The 10114-nt window shown below is 35.4% G+C and overlaps 1 non-coding gene across 1 annotated transcript; it reads right to left on the bottom strand.

Annotated features, from left to right (window-relative positions):
* Positions 1 to 7993: 7993 nt before the first annotated feature.
* On the bottom strand, positions 7994 to 8100 carry LOC131181863 (small nucleolar RNA R71). The gene has a single exon (XR_009150338.1). It is a non-coding gene; the product is annotated as a small nucleolar RNA R71 (small nucleolar RNA).
* Between the last annotated feature and the right edge of the window lie 2014 nt (positions 8101 to 10114).

Here is a 10114-nt window from a genome sequence, read left to right as displayed (position 1 = left end):
GGAAGTTCTTAACAAGTTGCTTATGCAGAAGGAACAATGAGTTGTGGAGTAGATTATCCTTCATATGCTTAGAGGAATCATCCTAATTTTTCATGGGGGAATCAGCAAAATCAAGCTTCTGTAACACCCCTATATTCGGTAGTGCGTTCTACTTTTCTAGTGACCAGTGTTGTCCGGACAGCTAGGATGCCTAGAACTACACTTCAATATGAGTGAGGAGACATAAAATAATGAAATACAAGAAAAGAAAATACAAGAAAAACAAAGGAAAAATAATAGCAAAGAAATGTAACCAAGTTAAGCGAGCCGAGAACCCTAGCGATGGGTGACCGCACCGGGAAGTCGCGGCGTGGACCGTTGACTAGCCCTGGACCGCGGGAAACCCTGGAAAATATTTTTAGGACTTAAATAAATGTCTATTGAAGTACAAATACCATTAGAAATATCAAAGAAAAATTAATTAATTAGTACAAAGAAAAGTGAGAAATCGAAAAATGGACAAAACCCGGTGTTACCGAAAAATCGGGAATGCAACCCGAATAGGGGCATTGTGGTCATTTGACACCCCGAGTTGTCTTTTGACCTAAACGTCCATTAAAAATAAATAATATTACACTTGGAAAATGTCATGAAAAATTAAATTAGTGGTACCTAATGTAAATAGCAAAAATGGGGAGTTAAATGTGGGAAAATGAAACTTTAGAATAAAAAAACAATTAACCTTCACATAGTGCTCCACTAACTCATTTAAGTGGACCACTAAAGCTTCATTTGGGCAGAATATTTTCATCTTCTTCAACCTTTCCAAAGGGCAGCCGAAATCAAGAATGGAATTCCTCCATGGACGCATGGGTTGAAGCTTCATGCGAGCTTGATCTAAGCCACTTTCCATGCACTTTCCTTGATTAAAGTTAATCCTCACACCATGGGCAGTAGATAGGCAACAAGAAAACCAAGTTTTGGAGAGGTTTTGAAGAATTTCCAAAGTAGTAAGTTTGTGTTTTTGATTATTGTTTCATTAAAGTTTGTAAGGATGTTATGGGTACTTGATTTATGGAGAGATTTTTGAGGTTTGATGTTTAAAGGGGGATGTGTACTTTTGGCAGCCATGGAAACTCCTTGAGGACAGTTTATTCTTGCTTGTAAATGGTAGATTAAAGGGTTGATTAAATGTTTATGTGTGTAGGAATTAATTTGGGTGATGTATACTTAGTATATGTGAATGTGTACTTGAAATTGGAAGCTTGGAAATTAATGGACTGTAATGTATGAATCGGCAGCTTGGTTTGGTGAACCATAAGGATGTTATTTCATGTTTGGTTTATGGAATATTAATGTTGAATTGTGATAGTTGTTATGGCAGCTTGGGTATATGTATGATGGTGTGAGATTGGACATGTAAATGAGCTAGGTTAAGTGATTGAATTGTTGTAATTGAGTTTGAAAAATTCTGCACTAAATGGTGCATATTGAGGGTGATTGTAAGCTGCCAAAATGACCAACAATATGTTGTGAATTGTGTTTAGGTTATGGTACAAACCAGAATGGGCATGAATGTGTAATTTGGTAGGTGTTAAATGTATCCTTGATGAGTGATGGATAATGTATAATAGAGTAGTGTGCATTTTGGCCTAGAACTTTAAGTGTGTGGCTCCAATTGGTATGAAACCAATTGGAGGTGAAACTAGGCACAAAATGTGCCAACTTTCATGAAGGAAGCTTACCAAAATTCTGCTTGTAAGGTAACTTGAAAAGTGACCAAATTCGGATTAGTGCAATTAAGGCCTGAAAATTTACCATTTGGCCAGTAGTTAGTGTTTAGGCCATAACTCACTCAAAACAGGTCCAATTGACCTGAAATTTTGACCATGAATAGTTAAGACCTATATCTACAAGTCTTATGAAGACACCAAAGCCCAGAAATGACCATAGGCAAGTCAAAAAGCCTGCACAAGTTCGGGTCCAAAAACTGGCCGAACTTAAAATGACCTAAAATGACCTAAAGTGACCAATTTTGATGCAATTTGACCAGCAATAGTAAAATGACCATAACTTGGTCTAGTAAACTCAGAATGACCTGAAATTTTGCCTCGCGTGCAATAAGACATAGATCTACAAGTTTGTAGTTTTGACCGAAACTCGAAAGTCGAGGGAACTAGGTCATCCGGCTAGGTCAAATTAGTATACCGGGATCCGACAAATTGCAATAAAACGCAATATACATGGAAATGAATTTGGTAACATGTACCAATACTAAAAGGCTACAAATGTGACATATTGGTAACAATAAAACCTAATTCACCTAGACTGCATCGACGGTTGACATCTTAGGTTGACCAAGGAAATAATAGAATTCAATAAGTTAATTATTAAGCTTTATTCTTAGAGACAGTTTAAATGAGTACTGAAACACTTCAAATTGTGTGTTTCAGTTAGCAAAGACTCAGGGAAGGGAAAGGAAACACTGAGTCAGAGTCAAGAGACAGTTATCAGAGGTTTGTACACAACTAGTTTTTAACTGATTTTGTTTTGAATATTTCACATGATTAAATGACATATTTTTCTTATGTATTATGTTTAACAAGCATTGGATTTAATTCAATGATTATTGAAATTGTTATAGTATGTATGAATTTAGCTTTGTGAAATGGTATTTCCACAAGTATTAAGCATTGTTATGGATTGAATCAATTATGTTTTGGAAAATTGTGATAGAACATGTTTTGAATTGTGATGGTAATTTTCATGGAAAAATGTAAATTTATGATTTGAATTGTGATGAGCATAAAAATTATTGGATATTGAAATTGACTTTGAATCAAATTATATTGTGATTTATGCTCACTAAAAGGATTGTGATATTATTTTATATCTCACTATAGATGCTTGACTAGGTTATTACCCGTCTCTCTCATTTGTTGAGAAGACAATGGAGTTAGTTGTGTTTTGATTACCATGGTACGTACACAGGCTTAGATTTTTCTCTGATTTGAGGTTAGATCTAAGTTTTTTTTTTATCGTTATGGCCCTTGCGGAAGATTCATTATTGTGGTGTGTACTGTGCACGATGATTTGACCTCCCCGACCATAGGGAGTTAGAATCTGATTCGACCTCCCCGACCATAGGGAGTTAGAATCACTTCGAATATGGCCCTTTCGGATTAGTCTTGCATAGTTAGTGAGATAAAGAATGATTTTTGAGATACAACATGGTTTTTGAGATACAACATGGTTTTTGAGACACAGAATGTTTTTGAACAGTGAAGAATTGTGATTTTAGTTATGATTTATGTATAATTGATTTTGTTGGAACTACCTTAAATAGTTAGTCATGATTTGATAAATTGAATTTCGTGATCAAAATCATTTTATACAAATGATTTAAATTATTGGCAATGAATATTTTGAGTTTTGGAATTTGATGAGTATTCAGATTTCCAAATTATTTACTGTAAATTTTGTCAATGTATATTGCACTATGTTTTAAATTATAGTTGTGCACCACTGAGTTCACCACTCAGCGATAGCTTTGTATGCTGTCGCAGGTAAGAAGAGCATAGAGTAGTGAGTAAGTTTCTTTGAAGACACATTCAGATTAGCTCCAGGTATATCATAGGTATACCCATGTACATAGGTTTTGATGTATGCATGTAATAATATGTATGTAAATTATTTGAGCAGTTGTATAAAAACTTTTGTAAAATATTTTGATATGTAATTAAACGTAAATTATAGTAAATGTAAGTTTGGGATTTCATTTATCTGAATAGTTTTGTAATATTAATTTTGAGTCTTGTAATCAATGAAATGTTTCTTTTATGAGGAGATTGATTTGATTATTGAGATTTGAATTATGAGTGCAAATGAAGTTATTGAAGTTGTATTTGAGAAAACATATTGGGAGTGTGTTCTTTGCAGGTTTTGAAGAACTGTTTTCTCAAAATACAATCGTCACTTTGCCGAAATTTAAAAAAAAAAAAATTTATAACACCAGATTTTAATCGATGATTTAAATTTCATGAAAATTGTTTTAAAATCCCTTGTAGTATATTTAATGGATTATCGATAGGCGAAGTACGGTAATTCATTAGGTATACTACGAGATCATGTTACATCTTACAGGGGAGTAGGGTGTGACAGCTTCAACTCAGAACTTTCCACCACAACAACAAGGGCATCAATACCAACAGCCTAGGCAACCACCACTTGGTTTTTAACAAAGGAATGCAAATCCTGCACCTCTACCGAAATAGTAAGAACAAGGCTTTACAACCAAAGCTTTGTTACAACAAATTCTTACTAATCAAATTAAGCATGATGAGGAGATGAGAGAGATGAAAGCAAGGCTGGAACAGATGCAAACATACAATAGGATGTTGGAAAATCAAATTGCACAACAAGCTAGCTCCTCATGTACCAAATCAATGGGAAGACTTCCTAGTCAGACAGAAAATCCAAGGGAGCAATGTCATGCAATCACACTGAGGAATGGTAAAATAATGCATAATGAGAAGAGAGAAAAAGTTGAGAAGAGAGAAAATGTGGAAGATGTTGAGGGAGATGAAAAACAAGAGAGTGAAAAAGAGAGTGCAAGAAAAGGTAAAGAGAAGGTTGAAGAGAAAGAAGAGAAATACATACCTCCAGAGCCTTACAAGCCACAGCTTCCCTTTCCATAAAGATTTCAAAAAGCCAAGCTTGATAAGCAATTTGGGAAGTTCTTAGAGGTTTTGAAGAAGCTATATATAAATGTGCTTTTTATTGATGCTCTTTCCTAAATGCCTTCTTATGCTAAGTTTCTGAAAGAAATTCTCTCAAACAAAAGAAGACTTGAAGATTATGAGACTGTAGCCTTAACTGAGGAATGCAGTGCTATCCTCCAAAGGAAACTTCCTCCAAAGCTCAAAGATTCGGGGAGTTTTTCAATTCCATGCCACATTGGGGAATCATGTTCTACAAAAGCTTTATGTGATTTAGGGGCTAGTGTAAGCCTTATGCCCCTCTCCATCTATGAGAAGCTCAATATGGGAGATCTTAAGCCAACCCACATTTCTCTTTAGTTGGCAGACAGATCAATTAAGTATCCAGAAGGGATCTTGGAGAATGTCCCACTCAAGGTTGGAAAATTCTACATCCTAGTTGACTGTCATTTTGGACATGGAAGAGGAATCTCATATGCCAATTATTTTGGGAAGCCTTTCCTGGCTACAACTGGTGCTTTGATTAATGTGAAAGGTGAAAAGCTTACTCTTAGAGTGGGAGAGGATGAATTGGTTTTCAATATTGGCAATGCTAAGAAGAAGCAATATGAAGATGTAGACTCTTGCTTAAGAATTGATATAGTTGATGAGTTAGTGGAAGAGCACTTTAAAAAGAGTTATCCGAAGGCTTCTCTTGAAAGTTGTCTTGTCCATGAAGGGAGTATCTGATAAGTGCAAAATTAATATTTTTATTCCCATCACATTTAGTGTTTCTAGTGTATTTTTTATACCTAATTCAGTTAATTAAAGTATAATTATCAATTTGACATATTTTTAGAGAGTTGTTGGAATAATTGTATTAAATTGAGAAATTTTCAGCATTTGCATTAATATGACCTTTGTTGTATTTTTCAAGTGTTTCTAAAGTTGTCAATCTTCAAATCCAATGTTGTTTAATTCATTGAAAAGCTAAGTCAGAGCACCATAAATGACAAAGAGGGACCAAAGTCCAAATCAGTCTCCAAGGTTGTCAAAATTAGCTGTGAATCTATTACAAAAACCCACACTTGACGTGTCACGACCAGTTTTGGTTCTTATTTTATATCTGGAGCTCCAGATGTCCAAATAAAGCAAACCCAGGCCCAATTGAACATTAAGAACCACCTCTACAATTTCTATGAAGGGCTGAAGACAAGACTACGTCGTTTTGGTGGTTAAAAACGGCAGTGTAGTCAAATTTATGGGTTGGATCATCTATCAGAACTAGTTTCAGTTTTTAGCCCATAACTTGGGCTGTAGACCTTCGATTTGGGCAAATGAGGATTCGTTGGAAAGCTAAGAAGTAGGGCTACAACTTTTCTGAAGAAGTTAGAGACAGAATAGGAAAGGAAGTGGCTGAAAATTAGCTGTGATTGCAAAGCATAGAATCTGTCTTTTTGAATTTCAAAAATTTTCCAAGTTTGCTTCTTATCTTTGGATTAGGTTTTTGAGTATAAAGATCATCTTTGGAGGCAGCGGAGAGACACATCTTCAGTCTCCATTCACGTTCATAGTTTTAGATTTCTTCATTATTTAGCTTTATTTTTTTTTCTGTAAGCCATGAACATGAGCGGCTAAGTTTCTAAATTCAATTCAAGGGATTCTAGTTCTTATGCATGATTTGTGAGACCAGGTTCTTAATTTAAATTATGCCTTTTTGAATATCTATTATTTCTCAATTTCATTGTTTTTTATCTATTGAATGATTTGCTAAAAAGGCCTGTTAGTTAATTGTTTGATGTGATTAATTGCTAGTTCATCTTCATAACCCATAATTATTGTGTAAGATTGAATGTGAGTAGCCATTAGGTATTATTGATTATGATCCAAGTTTTCGATAATAACTTAAAAAAACAATAGGATGAATTAAATGATTTATGCTTTATAAATCGTTGTTCAAGCTTAACTACTTCCTGTTCTTAAAGCAATTATTAAATTGATGAGGATTGCTTAATACAAATTTAGTTAATAATTAGACTCAACAAGAGTGCTGGGCTCGAATTAATGAGTATAGGGAAGTTAGGGCTTTTACCTCACTGTTTGGTAAATTTATGTTAAGTATTCAATAAGAGATAATTATATTTCTTTTGTCTATGATCGAGTCATGCATTGGAATGCGAATTACCTTAGATGGAAGTTTGTTTAAATTGAGAATTTTATACCTAAATTTAGTTCTTTAATTTTTGAACTTGATTTCTTCTGATTTAGTGTTACAATCCCCCCCTCCTCCCCCCCCCCCCCCCACCAACTTTTTTTTCTATTACACACGTGTACGAAATTTAGTAACTCAGTCTCTAGGGTTCAACCTGTATTACCACTTATTGCATTCATTCAGAAAATAAAAGAGCATTTCATTACCGGTAATTTCAGTTAATTTTTTGTGGAATCGGCAACTATCAAAATTTTGGCGTCGTTGCCTGGGACTGAAAAGTTTATTGGATTTCGTGTTTTTAGTGTTAGGATATTATGTTATTACCTCTATTTATGAAGTGTTGCTATTTTCAGGTTTTCGGCAGAAATTACGGTGTTACTATTCATTGATAGAATTTTGGTTGAATTAGGAGGGCATTCTATACTTGTTTTGAAGGAAATGACGTTCTGAAAATAACCAATTTTAGGGTTTTGAGGCCAAATTCCATCGTTGGCCACCCTCTTGAGGCCAAATTCCATCGTTTTCTAGGGTTTTGAGGCATTTTTTTGTCTTTTAGTTTGATTTTTTTTTTGTTTATGACAAGAACTTTATCAGTCTGGTGAGTTGCTCTTTAATCCAGAAGTAGAAAAAATAGCTAAACAGTTGAAAAAATTGGCTAAGCAAGCTAAGCAAATTCCGAGTAAATCTGAAGGAGTCCAATATCCAAAGGGAATTAAGTTCGGATTTAGATTCCGAAAATGAAAACATGGCTGCTAGGACTTTGAAAGAGTTGGCTGCTCCTAATCTAAACCAACAGCCTTTGTGTATTCAATTCCTTGCTTTAAATGTTGCTTTTGAGTTAAAGTCTGGACTAATCCATTTATTGCCTAAGTTTCATGGTTTTTCAGGTGAGGATCCACATAAGCATTTAAAGGAATTTCATGTTGTGTGTTCCAGCATGAAACCTCAGGGAGTTTCAGAGGACCAGATTTTTCAAGCTTTCCCTTTCTCACTGGAAGGCATAGCTAAGGATTGGTTGTATAACCTTTCTTCTGAATCTATCAACTCATGGAATGAGATGAAACGTATATTTTTGGATAAGTATTTTCCTGCTTCCTTTGCTGCTAACATAAAAAAAGAAATTTGTGGCATCCAGCTGTACAATGGAGAGAGTTTGTATGAATGTTAGGAGTGATTTAAGAAGCTGTGTGCAAGTTGTCCCCATCATCAAATAGGTGAGTAGCTTTTGATTCAGTATTTCTATGAGGGACTTCTACCAATGGACTGCAGTATGATAGATCCTACTAGTGGAGGAGCTTTGGTTGACAAGACACTAGAAGATGCAAGGAGGCTGATTGCTAACATGGCAGCAAACTCTCAACAGTTTGGAATGAGAATGGATCACACACCTAAGAAGGTTAATGAGGTAAGTACATCTAACCTTGAGAAACAGATTTCTGATTTAACTTCTTAGGTGAGGCAATTAGCTATAGGGAACATGCAAACAGTTAAGGTATGTGGAATTTGTTCGGGTTCGAGTCATGCTACTGACATGTGTCCTACGTTACAAGAGGATGAATCCATGCAACATGCTAATGCAGTAGGAAATTATGGACAACCACAATGCAGGTATAACCCCTTTTCTAATTCTTATAATGCGAGATGGCTATATCATCCCAATTTGAGTTATGGGAATCAACCAATACAAAACCGATATCAGCAGCAGAGACCACAAGTGAATCAACCACCTCCCCCTCCCTCAAATCAAGGTATGTCACTTGATGAAATTTTTAAGGCTTTGGCTAGCAATACACAACAGTTTCAACAGGAGACCATAAATAGCATTCAAAACATAGAGAAGCAGATTGGTCAGTTAGCTTCATCTGTGAGTAAGATTGAAGCTCAAGGTTCTAGAAAGCTTCCATCACAAATAGTTATGAATCCCAAAGAAAATGCAAGTGCTATAGTGTTGCAGAGTGGGAAAGAAGTTGATAATCAGACTCCACATGAGTCAATGAAAAAGAAGAAGCAAGAAGCAAAAGAGTCTAAAGTTCCTGAAGTTAAGGTAAATGTTGAACTTGAACTGAATAAGGCTAATAATTCTGTTCTCCCTCCATTCCCTAGCAGGTTGGCTAAGACTAAGAGAGAAGAACAAGAGAAAGAGATTTTAGAGACTTTCAGAAAGGTAGAGGTTAATATACCTTTACTTGATGCGATCAAATAAGTCCCCAGGTACGCTAAATTCCTTAAGGAATTATGCACTACAAGGCACAAGTTGAGGAATAATGAGAAGATCAGTGTTGGGGAAAATGTGTCAGCATTAATTCAGCGGAAATTACCCCCTAAGTGTAAGGATCCAGGTTCGTTTTCTATTCCCTGCAAAATAGGTGATTCTAGATTTAAACGTGCAATGGTAGATTTAGGAGCATCTATTAACGTTATGTCATATTCAGTTTTTCAAACTTTAAATTTAGGTCCATTGAAAGAAACTAGTGTCATTATTCAGTTAGCTGATCGTTCTAATGCTTACCCATTGGGGGTAGTTGACGATGATTTGGTGCAGGTTGGAGAGTTAATTTTTCCTACAGATTTCTACATTTTGGATATGGAGGATAATGTTGCCTCATCAAACTCAGCTTTGATTACTGCTAAGACAAAAATTGATCTGGATGATGGTACCTTAACTATGGAGTTTGATGGAGAGACTATCAAATTTAATATCTTTGTTGCCATGAAGTATCCTGCTGATGATCATTCTGTCTTTTCTATTGATGTTGTCGATACATTTGTGCAGGATGTTTTTGAGTTAAGCATGGAGGATGAGTTAGAAATGGTGATTAATCAAGGAATTTAGGAAGTTAGTATCAATTAGCCATTAAGTGTAGAGGTTCAAGACACAGTAATGGCATTGCTGTCATTACAATCTGTTCCAAAAAGGTATGGAGTATCAAAGATTGACTTACCTGTATCTCACACAAAATTATTACTTTTTGTTGTGCAGGCACCGGTTCTTGAGCTCAAGCCTTTACTTGAGCATTTGAAGAATGTTTACTTAGGAGACAATGAGACACTTCCAGTTATCATCTCAAGCAATTTGACAAAGATTCAAGAAGAAAGATTGACTAGGGTTCTGAGGGTGCACAAAGAAGCAATTGGATGGACAATAGCTGACATCAAAGGCATAAGTCCATCAATGTGCATGCACATGATTTTACTGGAGGATGATGCTAAACCAAGTATAGAAGCT

The sequence above is a fragment of the Hevea brasiliensis genome, chromosome 7 (assembly GCF_030052815.1).
Source record: "Hevea brasiliensis isolate MT/VB/25A 57/8 chromosome 7, ASM3005281v1, whole genome shotgun sequence".
Lineage (NCBI taxonomy): Eukaryota > Viridiplantae > Streptophyta > Magnoliopsida > Malpighiales > Euphorbiaceae > Hevea > Hevea brasiliensis.
The sequence above is the reverse complement of the archived record's forward strand: the minus strand, read 5'-3'. Positions and strand labels throughout refer to the sequence as shown.